The sequence below is a fragment of the Dromiciops gliroides genome, chromosome 2 (assembly GCF_019393635.1).
Source record: "Dromiciops gliroides isolate mDroGli1 chromosome 2, mDroGli1.pri, whole genome shotgun sequence".
Taxonomy (NCBI): Eukaryota; Metazoa; Chordata; class Mammalia; order Microbiotheria; family Microbiotheriidae; genus Dromiciops; species Dromiciops gliroides.
The window spans coordinates 676,529,723-676,546,500 of record NC_057862.1 but is presented as its reverse complement, the minus strand read 5'-3'; the positions used below and the strand labels follow the sequence as shown (position 1 = coordinate 676,546,500).

Sequence of the window (16,778 nt, the reverse complement as noted above, 5' to 3'; positions counted from 1 at the left end):
CTTCGCTTGCTTCTGCCACGCAGGCGACGGAAGCCTCCGTGCTTCTGCCCGGCGTCAGGAAGCTCCGGCTCCTCGCTCCCGGCTGCTTCTAGGCGAGAGAAGCAGAGACGTCACTTCACGTTCTCAGTACAATTTTGACAACCGGGGAAATCCCATCAAGATCCTCCTCCTAACTCAGAGCCTTCTCAATACTGATTGGTTAGGCCGGATCAGAATGGCAGCCCCTTGGACCAATAGAACCACGAACTGGGCAGGAGCCTGTGTAAACAAATCCCCAAAGGTACTTGTTGCCCAGGGCTCCTCCCCCACGTGGGGACCGAATTAACCCCCGGGCCAATCCCGGATCCGGGTTGGCGTAGTCTGGTTTTAGCCAATCAATGACAGCCTTTCCGTAGTGGTCAAGCTCCTCCCAGAAGGGGACCCCCGCCAGAAAACCAGAGTGTCGGAGTGAGGGGGCGGAATGACGTTTACAATAACCAACCAGCAGCCGGGACGGGTCAACTGAAGGGGCGGGGAGACACTCGCATCTCGGCCAATCCGAGCTAGGGATTCTCCGTCGCTGGGGCCGAACGGCAGTCCCCTCGACCCAATGGGGCCAGAGGGGCGGCGAGCTACGGCCAATAGGGCGGGCGCGGGGGCGGGGTGCGAGGCGAGTGTGCCGAGTGTGGTAACGGAGCTAGTGGTATCGGCGGCGGCGAGAGCAGCGAGGGCTCCGGAGCTCAGGCTCCCCTTTTGGTGCTTGAGGGCCGCGGCGGCGGTGGCAGTGACGGCGACGAGGGCGGCGGACTCCTGGCGGGCGGAGAAGCCTCTTCTCGGCCCAGGTGAGGAGGGGCCTGCGCGGCGCACGCCGCTCCGCTCCGACCGCTGGGCGCCCCCCGCCGCGTGCTCCCGGGTTCGGCGCGCGCCCTCCGGTCCCGCGGACGCGCCCCCGAGGCAGGTGGGGAGGGGAGGGGGGCGGCGCGGGTGCGCGCGGGCTCCGGGGCGGCGGCGCGCGCTCGGGATTCCGCCCCCGCCCGGCTTCCCAGAATGGGCGCGCGGTTTAGACCCCCCCCCCCAGCCGTCGGAGCTGAGTGCGAATCCCGGCGCAGCTACTTACCTTGACCAAGTGTTTTATAGCGTCCTTCGGCCTCAGTTTCCTTATCTGTAAAGCCGGGAGCCTAGATGCCAGGACCTCAGATTTAGAGCGGGACCTTAGAGGTCATTGGGTTCCTAGCCCCTGATCTTACAGGGGAGGAAACTGAGGCTCAGGGCCACAAAGTTAGTAAGAGGTCCGAGGGGGGGATTCGCACCCGGGTCTTTTGAGCTCTTCCCTCACCCCACTTTGCAGATGATTTCTGAACGCTCCGCTAGCCCCAAACCCTGTGCTCAATGCATGTTCATCACCAAACTTTCTTCCCCAGAGAGGAAGGGGCTCGGGGACCTTTGGGGGGGAGCTTGGACATTCGTCACTCCCCTTCTGCCCTCCGTTCTCTTCTCCCCCTGCAGCCTCTGTGGCTGGCCGAAGCCCGGGTCTCCTTCCCTCCCGGTGTGTCGCTTCTCTTCTCACCTTCTCAGGTTTCTCCACCCCATTCCCCCACTCCCCGCACCCCCTTTGGGACAGACCCTTACACCAAGGGTTGACTCTCGGGGTGAGAGTGAGGGGCTGCGCCGCGGCTGGGAGGAGGTGGGCATGTGCTGGGGCATGAATGGGAAGGCAGCGAGGAGCATCCGCAGCCCTCGCTACGGGCGGCCCGGAGCTGGGGGCCCGTCGGGGTCTTGGGGGGCTCCGGCCCACGATTTAGCAGACGTGCCCCCACACGATCCCTCCGAATGGCCTAACCGGTTTGGGAGGACCCGAAGTGTTCCTTTCGCCACCAGACCATGCCGATTCCCCACCATATGGAATGAAAGAGGAGTGTAGGATAAATCGGAGCCTTCTGGGGTCTTTCCCTTTTAGTGTTTTGGTGAAAACCCCGCATTGTGCTCTTCAGCCAAGCGCTGCTTCCTCCCGCGGGTTACCAGACGGATCTGGGTTGTCCCGGCTCAGTGGCAGAATGGGGGCTGTTTGCCACAGGCAGAGCTTTTGGAAGGGGAATCCCCTTGCTCTCTCCTCCCCGATCCCCATACACTTACCTTTGGCCCTTTTGAAAAGATGAGACTTGTGAATTTAGGTGAAAACAAAGTCAGGAGTGGTTGTTCACAGTACTTTTCATAGTTAATATTGTAAAATAACAAACCGCGTCTGAAAGAAGGGCCGGAGCTGACACGTTGTACTTACAGTCCATATGTTTGAACCAGGCACAATTGAAACCAGCCGCGGGAAAAGTGCCTGCTCAGTGCAGGTCTCTAAAGCTACAGACATTCTATGACAGGTTTTATCATTAAATCAAAAAGTGGTGGGGCAGCCTGCAGGCCCCAGAGGCTGTCAGGGGTGGGGGTGGGGGCCTACAAGAAGTGGAGGGGGTGCCTCTGTGATCCACAGGCCGCGCTGCTACACCACACCTGCCCTTACTCTGAGTAAGCTGCTCTGCAATTTTCTTGAATGGTCAAGCTCAGCCCATGTGCTTAGGCAGTCATTCTCTGTCCTGCATTGCTGTTTAGTTTTTGCTGAATTTTCTAAAGCCAATTGTAGGAGCATCAGTTTGGGGCTGGCCTGGCCCAGCCCCATTGTTTTACTGCTGAGGAAAGGGAGGCCCAGAGAGGTTCAGTGACTTCATAGTTCTAAGAAGTGGCAGAGTCTGAATTTGAACCCAGGACCTCTCACTCTTTCCACTTCCCCACACTTGCTAAAGTAATCTCATGCCGCCGCTTACAGAGATCAGAATATTTAACTTAATTCAACTGAGTTGAAAAGGACAATTGTTCAGCTAAACATTTGCTTATGGCCTTTAGTGAAGCCGTTGCTTCTGACCCATAGGTAGCGTGTGAGGACGAAGCCGATCATAGTCAGTAGACCATGGAGTTCTTCTTTTCTACTCTGAAGTTCTGTATGAGGATGAGTCCACTTAGTGCTTGCTTCGACAACACAGACAGACTTGTCCTTTACCTGTACCATCGGGGAGTCGTGGGGTTCTGAAAGCTCCCCGAAACTCGCTTTGTGCATGTGTCCCCTGGAGGACTTAGGGCGCCCCCGGACGCTCACCCTCTGCTCTTGCCCTTTGGTCCCATAAGCCTGTGCTTCCACCCTCCTCCCTTCTGCCTTCTCACTGCTCGTGTTCTAGATTGTTCCAGCATCAGGGCCTGTGTGAAGGTGTCGGCCCAGATTGGTTGGTTTTATACCTTTTTGGAACGTTCTGGCAGAGTCTGGTTTGGAAGGGTGCTTGGAGGCCACCGAGTCCAGTCGGTGCTGGCCAGGTTCCATTTCTGTGACATCGGCCTTTGCTTGGCGAGCCAGTGAGGGAAATGCACGGCCCCCAGACGCCTCCCGTCCCCACTTCGGCTCTCCTACAGCACGTGTCCTCTGCCTCTGCCGTCGTGGGCCACGTCTCCCAGGTGGGCTTCCCTCCTCTCCCCTCCCCCCAGGTTTCTCTTCTCCAGGCCAACAGCACCCCACTCCTTGGGCTGATTCTCATTTGCTGCCCTGCCCTCCTGGACAGTCTTTGGCTTATCAGTGCCCTTCTTCAAAGGCCACTTCCCAGCTGCTGGCAATATTCCCTTTCTGCCGTGACTACAGCGGTTACTGCCTCCCTCCCCCAGGCACCTCCTCCTTAAATGCAGCCCAACATCACGTTTGTGTTTGGGGACCACCGCTGTATCATGCTCTCGACTCAGATTGAACTTGAAGTCAACCAAAGCCTGGAGTGGGTTTTTTTTTTCCCCAAATTGTTGTCTTGCCATGCTTCCCTTATCTGATATTTATGAAGTGGACTTTTTGAAATCATGTATAACATTTTCATTTGTCTTAATTAAATTTCACTTATCTGTATCATGAAATTGAACAAGCATTTATTCTTACGGTGTTCTCTGAATGTTTTACATGGGTTAGTCTTGGTTCTCCAGATCAAATGCAAGTTTCTTTGTAAGGGTAGAGATCAGGACTTCACAGGCCTAGCATAGTGCTTAGCACACAGTAGGTGCTTACAAAAAAATCATGATCAGTTAGGAAAAGCTATGCATCTGTGGAGTATTTGGGTCCTATTCATATTTAAATGTATTAAATCGTGAGAACACTGTTACCTGTTGCACCGGATAGCTATCTTTAGAGACTTATAAATTAATAAGGACAAAGACATACATTATTGGTTGAGATTGATTCATTGAAGTTTATATTCCTTAGCCATGCTGGGATAGGGGAATTTAATTGCCGTTCTAGTAAAAGCTGTAGTTGAGTATGGATTGAATTTCATTGAGCAGCCAGCCACTCCACAAAAGGGAGTTAGATCATGTGATTTCTCTGGTGTGGTGCCTCTTGGGGAATCTGGTAGCAGCCATGTCTTCATTTCCTTGTCAGAGGAACAAGCAGTTGGCTTCCCCAGCTGTATGAATGTTAAAGACTTTGGGCTCCATTATATGGAATTTAGTTTTTATTTGGGAAAAAAAGTTGATGTGATCAAGTCTCGTGTTATAGTATTTAGACCTTGTGGGTCGGCTGGTTTCTTTCATTTTATAGATGAGGAAACAGGGACTTCCAGGGGTTGTAGGTGGCAGAGCAGAGCAAGGGTTGGGTTAGGCCTTCTGACTCCAAGTCAAGATCCCTTTCACTCTTAGGACCTCTTAGGGGGCTATGTTTGCTTTTTCCAGAGAAATAAACCTTTTTCCTTTTAAAAAATGTTTTCTCATTTGGAAAAAAAAAAAAAGATTTTCAAGGAAGACTACCAAAATGGTCAAGGAATTAGTATTTGGAATTAGAAACCAGTTCAATATAGGAGTCTTGTCTTCTGATATCAAAAGAGATCTAATTATTGTTTATTATTGGGATTCTGAAATCCATTCAGACAGAAGCCTCATCTTTCTGGGCTGAGTAGCCCAATTATTTGGTTTCAGTTAATCTGCTGCTCTGTTCACCTGAACACTTGTTTTCCCTTGGACTGTAGTGACTAATTTTCTGTCACCTTGCCAGAGCAATGTGCTTAGCATTACGTGAATTGCATGCCCCTGGTAAGATGGGGCAGGGTCACAGTACCTGCAAACAATGTCTTATGAAAATTAAGGTGAGCTAAAGGCATGCCATTTAATTGTTTGGGGAGTTTTGCAAACCTTTGAAGGGAGAGACTAGAAGGGTCTCTTCTTATATATGTATGTATATCTGTTTCCAACTGCTTTTTCCCCCCAGTAAGTTTCCTTCTCCAAATTCTGTCATGTTATAGATGAATACAGCATTCGATTGTTTTTGCTAGATTTTTTCAGAGGGCCTTCATTACAGTTTGGCATCTTGTTTTTCATGTGTATGAGAGAAGCTATGTGTGTCAGTATTAATAAGGCTGTGGAAGAAACAGATGATTTTGTTTCCCATAGAAGCAACTGTCGAGAAACTCTGACTTACTATTGATAAGTACTAAGATTTCCAAATTCTCGGGGCAGCTAGGTGGCACAGTGGATAGAGCACCGGCCCTGGAGTCAGGAGTACCTGAGTTCAAATCTGGCCTCAGACACTTAACACTTACTAGCTGTGTGACCCTGGGCAAGTCACTTAACCCCAGTTGCCTCACTTAAAAAAAAAATTCCAAATTCTCACTTTTGTATGAACTTTAAAAATTAATTCTAAATGATGCTCAGAGCAAGAGGGCAGGTCAGAGTTGAATTACTGCCAGAAAGATTTTTTATGGGACTAAAACTGTATGGGATTCCTAACAGGATAGGGATATGTGAGGGAATGGGTTAGAAAAAGTATTGATGACTCCTGAGGCTTTCTTTGGAGTATTAACACTTTGGACATTTAAAAAACATCTCTCATCTCTATGTAGGTGGGTGGCCAGTCTGTCGAATTAGTATGTTAGTGTGTATATTTGGGACAGATAGTTCAAGTCAAGTCAGTAAACTTTTAGTTAGTAAACATTTATTACTCACCTTGTCTGTGTGCCATACATTACTAAGGGATGCAAAGAAAGGCAGCAACAGTTCCTGATCTCAACAGTTTCACAGTTTAACAGGAGAGACAATATCCCCAAAACTCTGATTGCTGATGGTCACTGGGCTTTCTAGAGTGATTGAAGGTGACCTGATTTTACCCTCCCAACAACCCTGGGAGATGGGTGCTATCATCACCTCCATTTTTACACATGGGGACACTGAGGAAGACGGGTTAGCACAACTACTCAGTGTCTGAGGGGGGATTTGAGCTTCAGCCTTCCTGACTCCAGGTCCAGTGTGATGATAACGGAAGGAAAGAACACGGCGAAGGAGTCTTGCAGAAGATGGGATTTCCTGAGACTTGAAAGAAACCAGAGAAGTGTTCCAGGCCAGGGGACTGGCCAGCAAAAATGCCTGGAATCTGCAGATCGCACGAGGAAGAGCAAGGTAGCCCCACCAGTGCTGCCACACATCAAGGGTATTCAGAGGAGAATGAGTCGGAAAGCCCTAATTAAGTGCCTACTATGTGCTAGGCACTGTGCTAAGTCCTGGAGGCAGGTGTAAAAAGACTTGAAGGTGAGGAAGGAGCGGGTTGGGAAGGCTTTAAAAGCCACATAGAGGATTTTATATTTTGATCCTCGGGGAAATAGGGAGCCACTGGAGTTTACTGAATAAATAGTCAGACCTTTGATAGCTGAGGAGAGGATGTGCTGGAGTTGGGAGAGACTTGTGGCAGAAAGACCCACCAGCAGCTTACTGTAGTAGGCCAGGCACGAAGTGATGGAGGGCTGCCTTGGACAGGTGGCAGTGTCAGAGCAGAGAACGGGCATATGGAGAGACAGGAAGAAGATCAACTTGATAGGAATTGGCAACAGATTGGAGAGGGAGAGAAAGGGAGGGAGGAATCGAGGAAAACAGTTAGGTTTTGAGTCTGAATAACTGGTAGGACAGTGGTGCCCTTGACAGAAATAGGGGAGTTAGGAAGAGAGGAAGGTGTTAGGGGGAAATGAGTTCAGTTCTGCATGTATCTGGTTCAGGATGTTTGTGGGACATCCAGTTGGAGATGTCCAGTAGACATCTTGGTGCGATGCCAGAGTGGAGCTCAGCCAAGAGGCTCCAGCTTAATAAATAGATCTGCGAATCAAAACCATAGAGATGAGCATTGAATCCAAGGGAGCTGATGCAATCACCACGTGAAATAGTGCAGAGGGAGAAGAGCAGAGGGCTCAGGACAGAGCCCTGAGAAGGAGTGGTCAGACAGGCAGGAGCAGAGCTGGGAGAGAGCAGTCCTGAGAACCTAGAGAAGCGTCCCGGGGAAGAGAGTGATGGACAGTGGCAAGGGTGCGTAGAGAGGTCAAGAAGGATGAGGACTGAGAAGAGGCCATTGGGATTTGCCAGAATGAAGAGGGGACTGGTAACTTTGGAGAGGGCCATTTCTTTTGAATGATGTCAGAAGCCAGACTTCAAAGAGTTCAGAAGAGAGTGAGGGGAAAGGAAGTGTAGGCACCTATTGTGGATGGCCGTCTTCTCCAGTAGAAAGGAGCGAGGATGGATGGGCCAACTGAAGGTTATTTGAGGATTAGGGAGACACAGGTATGTTTGTAGGGAGTGGGGGAGCAGCCAGTAGACAGAAAGAGCTTGAAGATTAGGGTCAGAGTGGGGATTATGGAAGTGACATCTGCTGGAGGAGATGGGACGGAATGTTGGGCATGTAGAAAGTTGGCTTTGGTAAAGAGAAGGGCTCTCTACCTTGCCGTGTGGTATTACACTTATTTCTATTATAGTGACAAGGTTTGTGAAGCTGTATGTTAAGGTCTAATACATGTGTAAAGCTTCCATACCGTCCGGGATTGTAAATGACAGTTCTAATGCATTGTGGTTTTTTTTTTTTTTTTTTTTTGGTGAGGCAATTGGGGTTAAGTGACTTGCCCAAGGTCACACAGCTAGAAAGTGTTAAGTGTCTGAGGCTGGATTTGAACTCAGGTCCTCCTGACTCCAGGGCCGGTGCTCTATCCACTGCACCACCTAGCTGCCCCTGTTCTAATGCATTGCGAAAGGAACTCTACCATGTCATTATTAATGAACTCACCTTCTGACTTTTGAAATGGGGAGGATTCTACCTCTCTTTCTCCTGCCTATAAAAACTGATTTAATTTTCCCTTCATGTGGTGTTTGCTCAACTGTCGGACAGTTCCAGCCCCGTCCTGTTGACGTTTCAAAGCAGCTTGCTCAAAGAGCTCATTCTCTCTCCCTGTCTTCTGGCCCGCCTACATTTCTAACTTCCCTGTTACCATTGAGGGTTCTGTTGTGCTTCTTTCTATTAGCCCAGGTTCACAGTTTGAATCGTTCTTGACCGGTCCTTCTCTCTCTCTCTCTCTCTCTCTCTTTCTTCATTCCTTGACTTCCTGCTAGTGGCCCTTCTGACAGCACTCCCAGCCACATTTCTCTCCCCCTCCCTCCAGCTGCTGTGTATAGGTTTTTATTTGCTTCTCGAGGTCAAGGATCCCTCCACTTTCTCATCTGTTTCTCCCGCACGTTGTGCTAAAGTCCCTGGCCCTCTGATGGGCCAACTCTCATCATTTCTGGCCTGACCCCAAGCTTTTCTGTCATGTTCTGCTCCTGTGATCTAGACTCCACCTTCTGCCAGGCACGTCACCGACCCACCCTGGTTCCCTGGGCTGCCGATTGACCATGTCTAGCTCTCCATGCTGCTGTTCTCCCATGTCTTCTCACCATGCTGCCCTCAGTTCTGACTGCAGTCACCAAATTGTCTTTACCATATTGGGAAAGGACACGTCAGATCATTGTTTTGTGACTCCACTCACTATCTCCATGACTTTGTTCATCAAAATACACCTTCCTGTCCCCCACTCTTCCAGATGTGTGGTTGTCTTCTGTTAGAATATAAACTCTTTGAGAGCAGGGTCTGGCACATAGTAAGGACCTAATCAATGCCAAGAAGGAATGAGTAAAAATGTTGCTTTTATTCGGTGAAGAAAACCCAAATGCTGCTTTCTCTTAGAGGACTCTGAAATAATAGTGATGTGAGATTTTAAAAAGTAGCAGGAATAGGCAACACTTGACACTTAGCTAGTGTGCTAAACTGGTTGTTTGGCTATCTGCCATCCAAAGTAAAGATGGTGTCCATCTCCCTGGAATTGTGCCGAGTCAAAGATTAAATTTTAATCTTTATTTAGGATCTACTGTGTGCAGGGTACTGTGTTTTGTCCTTAGGGGTCCGAAGTGTCATTGAACACATTTGAATGGGCCCTATGTGGTGCCCAAAGCTATCAGGAAGCATAATTAATCCATCGGGGCATGAGTGGACACAGTGGAATGACTTGGACAGAGTTTCTATTTGGATTCCTTTCTAATGTATGTGATTTAGCCCTCTTCTCTTCTCCCTCTATACTATTTTGCTTCTTGATTTCATCAGGTCCGATGGATTCAATGGTCATCTTTCTGCTGTCGATTCTCACATCTACTTATACAGCTCTGACTTCTAACCTCTTCCTAAACTTCCACTCTCCCATCTCCCACTGCCTGTTTGGTATCTAGAACTGGATGTCCCATAGATATCTTAAACTAGACACATACAAAGCTGAACTCCTTATCTTTCCCCCACATCTTGCCCTCTTCCTAACTTCCCTATTATTGACAAAGGTGCCATCATCTTCCCAGTTACCCAGGCTTATGACCTTGGTCTGACCATCACCAGCTCCTCACTCTCACCCCTGAATCCAAAATGTTGCCATGTCCTGCCTCTTCTCCCTTGATTCCTTCCAAGATCAAGTGTAGAATCTTGTTTAGTCCTGAAGCCTTTCATAATCTGGTCCTTTGCTACCTGCTCACATACTCTGTGATCCAGCGGCGCTGGCCTCCTGGCTGTTCCTGGAATAAGACCTTCCCCTTCCAAACCCTGGGCCATTTCTCTGGCTGTCCCCCAGGACTGGAATGCTCATTCTCCTCATCTCCACCTCCTGACCTCTCTGACTTCCTTCAAGTCTCCACTAACATCCCACCTTTTGTGAGAAGCCTCTCCTTGTTTTCTTCCATGAAAAGCTTAAACCATGTTTGTTGACTGAGCCATTATAATTAAGCAGAAATTTGCTTTCTCTTGTTCTTCTGCACCCCATGAAGTTGATATGAGAAAACTTGAAACAGGAATGCTCTACAAATGGTATATTTTTGTTAACTGACAGTTACAACCTCCCTTCAAAAATTGAGAAATAGCTCTCCAAACTGCGTTATTATCCCATTTTCCTGCCTTAGTAAGCAATGTATACCAAATATAATTGACTTTTTCTTTGATGAATCAGGATTGGGATGCCTGAGGGTTATCATCACAAAGATCCTTAAAGGTTATCAGCCTCGGAATGTAGAAGGGTAGGATATTGGCCCACGTTTTAGCCCAGGAATCTCCCTTAAGTCCTTGGTAAAACTTGTTTCCTTGTCACTTTCCCCTTAAAGTTAGAGCCAAGAATATTACAGGGAAACAATCCAACATGAAGTAAAGGATTTTCCTTTATAATTGAATATCTGCATCTAAATTATCAAGATAAAACATACCATCCTTGGCTTAGCCCCTAGAGAAAGAAGCAGTCTCATTTTTGTGCTGGTGCTAATGACCATATGATAAAAACACAGTTCCTAGGAAATGTTGCACTCGTGAAGTGCTAGAACCATGCAAACTGGAGCAAAAAGATGATGGAAAATTCAGCCTTCGGTTGCCAGCGCATGGGGTTGGTCTAGTGAGTGACCACAGGATCAGTGACACCCCAGAGCTGCATTTTCACATCAAGCTTCCAGGGGAGAGCGTGGCCACAAATCAGCCCATTATTAAATGGAGTGTTTGTGGAATCGAGGACAGGGAGAACCCTATCGCATACTCACACTACCTAGTTTGGCGTTCTTATTGTGTTTAATTTATAAGCTCCATAGGATAGAAGATTTAGAGCTTGAAAAAACCTTAGAGATGCTTTCATTTTACAGAAAAACTGAGGGCCACCGGTTTAAGTGGCCTAGGACTCCGACTCAGGTCCTCGGACTCCATGAAGCATCTCCACTGTACTTTGATTGCTTCTTCTCATCTCAGTTGAAGACATTGTGGTGCTAATGGAAGAGTTCTAAATTCTGAGATCGAAGACCATGCCATGGTGCTCACACCCCGGGCCACCTTGGGTGGCCTCTGAGGCTGGATCTTAGGGTATGGATACCTAGCATAATGTGCAGTCAGTAATTCTCATGGAATGTTATCTAGATGACGCCCATAGTTATGTCATAAGAATAGTTAACTTTTACATCAAAGCTCTTAATGTATTTGTTCCTCACAATAGTCCTGTGAGGTAGGTGCTGATATATATATATATATATATATATATTTTTTGGTGAGGCAGTTGAGGTTAAGTGACTTGCCTAAGGTCACACGGCTAGTAAGTTTCAAGTGTCTGAGGTCGGATTTGAACTCACATCCTCCTGAATCTGGGGCCAGTGCTCTGTCCACTGCGCCACCTAGCTGCCCCTCGCTGATACTTTTAAAATGGGAAAAAACAAGCTTCCCTGCTGGACTTTTTGTCTTTTCCTTTTGAAAGCAGAAGCCACACCTGCGACTTTCTTGGAAGAATTCAGCCAGTTTTTCTCGTCTGTTTACTTCTCTGTGCTAGAGCCTCCCGGATTCCATTGCTCGGCTGTCAGTCAGAAATGGCTCTGGGAAGCCTTTCGGGGGCTAGCCTGGTGGATCGTGTGCCGCTCTCTGTGGTGGGGTCTCTTCTTGGAAGCTGACATCTGCCCTGTTTTCCCCAGGAGGAGGAGCAAGGGGAGGGGGTGTGCCCTGCTCAGAGGAAGGGTGGAGCAGGAGCCTGCCGTCTAGACACATCTGGCAAACTGTTCCAGCCAAGGAGCGTGACGCCACAGCTGGGGCTGGCGCCCTTCCCGAGTGCTTGGCAAGATCTTCTTGAGGTCGGCTGGGAGGCCGGGAGGCCAGTCTGGGGGTGGAACTCCCACTGCAGTAGCACAGATCCTGGCCAGGTTCTCTGTTCCTTCCCAAGATCTCAGGCACTTGTTCCAAGTCCTTGGAGTCTGGGGAGAGGCAGGTTCCTTGTGGGGCTTGGTTTTGCAAGTGAACCTGGCTTGGATGCTATGGTTCCTGCCCTTGTAGCACACCCTGCAGTTCCTCTGCCCCCTTGCTGTGGAAGCGCTTGGGCTGGGGCTCTTTACCCATTGATGGAGTCGGGGACAAGAACAGTTTTCAGAAGCATCTTGGTTCTTAGGAATGCAGGTCTCTCCTTAGAGTATGTGTTGGGATCCTTGCCTGAAGCTTCCTTCAGCCCTGCTGCTTCAGCAGGGCTGGTCTCCGGGCCAGTGTGCCATTTCAAGGAGCGTCTTCAGGTGTTCAGGTTATTGTCTGGTTCTCACGATGCTTGAGCTGGTGTCACAAAGTGCCGAAAATTACTAGGTAGCTACTCAGTGGGTGGGGGATGTTCCTCTTTCTGAAATAATGAGTCTTGGCCAAGTGTCCCTGATCGCTTAGTTAGTCTGCTGTGTTGATGATAACATCACAAACCAGTTAGGAAAAGCCATTCACTTGATGTGCTCATTACAAAGGCTCAGAACTGGGGGTGGGGGAGGGGATGGAGACTGGCATGACATCACCTCGTGGAAATGGGGAGTGGTTTCAGGGGTGTTCCTGCCTCAGATTAGGAGCCAGGACTTATATAGTGCTCTAGACTCACCCTGTATTTTTTATTGAGCACCTGGCATAGGCCCAGGTTGGTGCCAAGAGTTGTAGGAGATCCTCAAGAACTTTCCATGGCTGATATAAAGATGAAGCAGTGAGGGGGTGCACTGGAGCTCCCCTCAAGCTCTGCGGTGCGGCCTTAATGTTCTAATCATTCAGCATAAATCAGTCCTTATTAAGCAGGAGGATAAGACTCAAGTTCTTAAGCTACTAAGGAGAGGTCAGTAGGGTCATTTTTGTAGCTGATTAACATTGCAGTTTGTTTGAAGGGACGGCCATCAGAACCACAGTTGTTAATTTCTTTTATTGGCTGTGCTGTTAATTCATTCTGTGACCATATTCATGATTTCCTAGCTGGCCTAAAACTTGATTTTTAATATAAATTGGCTATCAGGGCAGGACCTGACTTGGGAAGGAATTGTGTTTAGGGTGAGAAAAATGTTTGAAACGCAGAATGTATTTTCCAATTAAAAGGAATTATCATTCCAGTCCAGCTAGCATTTATCAGGAGCTTGCTGTCTGTGAGGCACTGACTCAGGCCTGAGTATATACACAGATAAAGCATTTGGGAAGCTCTTGCTCCCTGCCAGCCACGGTGCTAATAAGCAACAGGGATACAAATACAAGCAAAAAGACAGTCCCTGCCTTCAGGAAGCTTTCATGTGAATGGACGAAGACAGCCCATAACAATCAATCGACAAGCATTTATTAAGCTGTGTGTCAGGGGAAAGGATGGGGGAAGAAGGGGACAAGGTAGAGTGCAGACAGAGCAGAGGAGAAAAGTGAGCCTGGCCTCCTTCCTTAGAGATTCTCTGGAAGAATTCTGCACTCAGAGGAGGGAGCCGCAGGGGCAGAGGTATCTCCCAGGCTGAGAATACTGCTGGGGACAGGACCCAGCAGAAGATAGGTGTTAAGGGCTAAAATTCTAGCTAAACTGTCTAAAATATCTAATGAGTGGTTGCCAATAAATTATAAGCTTTAGCAAGAGTTAGACTTTTAAGCATTTATTTAGGAGAATAAGAATTTGGTAAAGAGAGAAAGGCCTAGATTCCTATCTATTAAAGGGAGAGCACATTTCTAGCTCCGCTCTCCACCAGAGTCCAAAGGAAAGAGCCCGAGACCGAGCGCCAGTCTCTTCCTTCCTCCTCCCACTAGCCCACGTCACTTCCTGACTCCTGGTCTTGCCCTCAAAAACCTTCGCTTCATGGGTGGAACTCTTCTACAGTAAGTCTCCAGCAGGTGGCGTCATTCCAGTCGTTACATAGGTAGACACCCCCCCCCCTCCCCCAACAACCAAACACAGTCTGTGCTCTAAAAGCACTTAGATTCTGCTATGTAAACAGAAAGGCGTACGTATGCCTGATACTGTGAGTGTGTCAGGGGGATCAGCCAGTGCTGCAGGCCCGAGATTCCCCACACAGTCTTTGAAGGGGGCTTGGGATCCTTAGAAGTGGAGCTGAAGAGGAAGGGCATTCGAGATTGGGGGTGTGGGGAGTTGGGGAGGGGGAGGCAGTGTGCAAAGACACAGGCAGGGGGCGGAGGGAATGGCTGAGTGATGTGCAGAAAGGCCCTCGAAGCCTGTCCCTTCCCAGGGTCACAGTACGTCTCTTCAGTTTGTAGTCCTGTCAGCTGTGGGCCAGGTGGCACAAGAGAGATGAGGGAGAGAATCGCCTCCTTTTTTCTGAGTGAGTGACTGTCCCAAAGCAGCTTTCACGTATAGGGAGTTAGTTTGGGGCATTTTCTCCCCAGACCTTCCCCTGTCCCTACTGAACCACAGGATCACTGGGCTCTGCAAGTTGTCAGAAATAGGTAACTTGACTCAGGCTTCTGTCTCCTGTGATTGAGCTGCTTTTAGCTCATGAGAATAGTTTTAAAGATAATCCTTACTGAATACAAATGAATGTCTCATTGGTAGAATTCCCAACAACATCAGGGAAGAGATTTGGGGGTTAGGAAGGCTGCCACATGTCACCCTTGGTTGAGAGTCTGGACCTTGCCTTCTTCCCACTCATCTTCATAGCTCATACCTTTCATTTGTGAACCCGTCGATTGTCTACAAGTTCTGTGCTTTCATGATTACTCCATGGCACTGGGGCCTCGGGGATTTGGGGGGAGAACGGAGGCCAGAGAAGAGAGTTTGGCATTTTTGTGGATGGAGTTGCCTGTCCCTGGCAGGTTAGTTGAAAGGCCCTTGGTCAGTAAAATGATTGGTGTCATTGATCTTAAAGTGGATTGTTAGTTATATAACATTAAATGGGTTCCAGGACTGCTCTGGCAAGATTCAGTCCAAGTTGTCTTTTCAAGAGCTCACCAGGCAATCCTGAACGACTCCCTTACTTCAGTGTGTATTGCTCTGTGTCCGTGCATCTTAGTAAATTCTTTTTCCCTGAAATGCCTGATTCCCTGTTCATTGTGTATAAAGTCCCTGCATCTGTACTCTTCTTTCACACAAATCCAGGAAATGGGAAGATGCTGATTTCTTTTCATTTCCTTCTTAATCGCTTTTATTTCAGCACGGGTTATATAGTACTGTATTTCGAACCCCTCAGTTGTATTTTTAGTTGTAGATTCCTTTTGTGTGTCCACATAGTGGTGGCGCTGTTTTCTCTGTGTTTTTCTCTTGTGTTCATCTGTATTCTCACTTTTCTTTGAAGGTGAAGACTGCCCTGTCTTCTAAAGCCCTCAGAACATCCCCGTGTGCTGAGGTTCAAGGCAGTGCATTGGAATAGAAAAAATGCTGGTCTGAGGGGTCAGGAGAGACTTGGCTTCCCAGCCCACCTCCTCATCTTAGCCTCTTCACCTCTGACAAGAGCCTGTTGTTTCCTTACCTTTAAAAATGACAAGAAGAATAGGGTTGTTGTAAGGGCAAAGAAGATTGTGTTTACAAAGCATTTTGCAAACCTTCAGCTGTTACATAAATGCTGCAGCCTGGGTCCCACTCTACAGGAGGCTAGATTCAATTCAGGAAACATTTTCAAACAAGTGTTACATTGAAGGCACCAGAGAAAATGATAAATGTACTTAAGGAGCTTGTGTTATGTTATGGAAAGAGAATATGATGTAGGAGTGAGCAACTACCCACAGAGTGATCTGAAGAGGCAAGAACAGTGCGGGGGAAGGCGGGCTTCAAGAGGCTCAGCTGAGCAGAGTTTCAGAGGATTCAGAGGCAGAGTAGAGCAGGGCTGGCAGGGCTGGCCTGGTGAACTGCTTGACAAGGAGTATCTGATTTGGCTTCAATCTAGAGTGTGTGAAGAGGGGGAATAGGACCTGAACCGGGAGAGGCTGGCATGAGCCAGCCTGGGCAGAGCTTTAAAACACCAGGCAAAGGCTTACCAGGTTGTAGGGAGCAGCCGCTGGGGTTCTTGAGAAGGGCCTTAGCATGGTCAGCCTTGTTCCTTGGGTAGATTCCATTGGCATCTGTGAGGAAGCGTGATGGGAGGCTGTTGGCACAGGCCAGGTGAGGGGAAGGATTGAGAGGAGTGTCATTGATGTGACCTGATAGCTAATGCTTAGGGAGGCGGAGTCCAGGAGGACATCAAGGTTGGGGGCCTGGGTGCTAGTCTCAGTGAGAAGTCTGAAACTCAGGAGGATGGATAGATTAAGAGGGAAAATAATCAACTGACCTCTTGACCTATTCCAGTGGGCTATCAAGCAGGGAAGTTGAATATGTGGGAGCTGGAATTCTGGTGAGAAATTTTTTCGGGCCATCCATGTAGATTGGGTGGTTATTTACATGGACCTAACAGAATTCCTGGAAATGGGTGGGAGCTCAGAAAGTCAGTCAGCAAGTATTTCTAAGCACTTACTATATGCCAGGCATTAGGTTACGGACCCAGTGAAAGACAACAAAAAATAACGGAAACATAATGTAAGCTCTCAAGGAGCTTACGTTCTAGTAGGGAAGGCAATGTGGAAAAGATTTTGCAGTTCTACAGAGTATGGTGAGAGAAGAGGAAGGGCCCCAGGCCAGAACATTCTTTGGGAGATTCTGACACTTGAGAAGCTGTAGCAGTGAAGACAGAGAAGGAATGGTGAGATGAGGAGGAACGGAGCA

At 48.4% G+C, this 16,778-nt stretch overlaps 1 protein-coding gene across 2 annotated transcripts in view; it reads left to right on the top strand.

Annotated features, from left to right (window-relative positions):
• Positions 1-670: 670 nt before the first annotated feature.
• Positions 671-16,778, top strand: part of PAIP2B (poly(A) binding protein interacting protein 2B) — a 63,881-nt gene continuing 47,773 nt past the window's right edge. The window contains exon 1 of one of the 2 annotated variants that reach the window (XM_043989269.1): positions 671-821. The gene's annotated coding sequence lies outside the window, so the exon portion shown is untranslated. Of the gene's footprint in view, positions 822-915; positions 938-16,778 lie in introns of those variants that run through there. The other variant, XM_043989274.1, reaches the window with a different exon arrangement.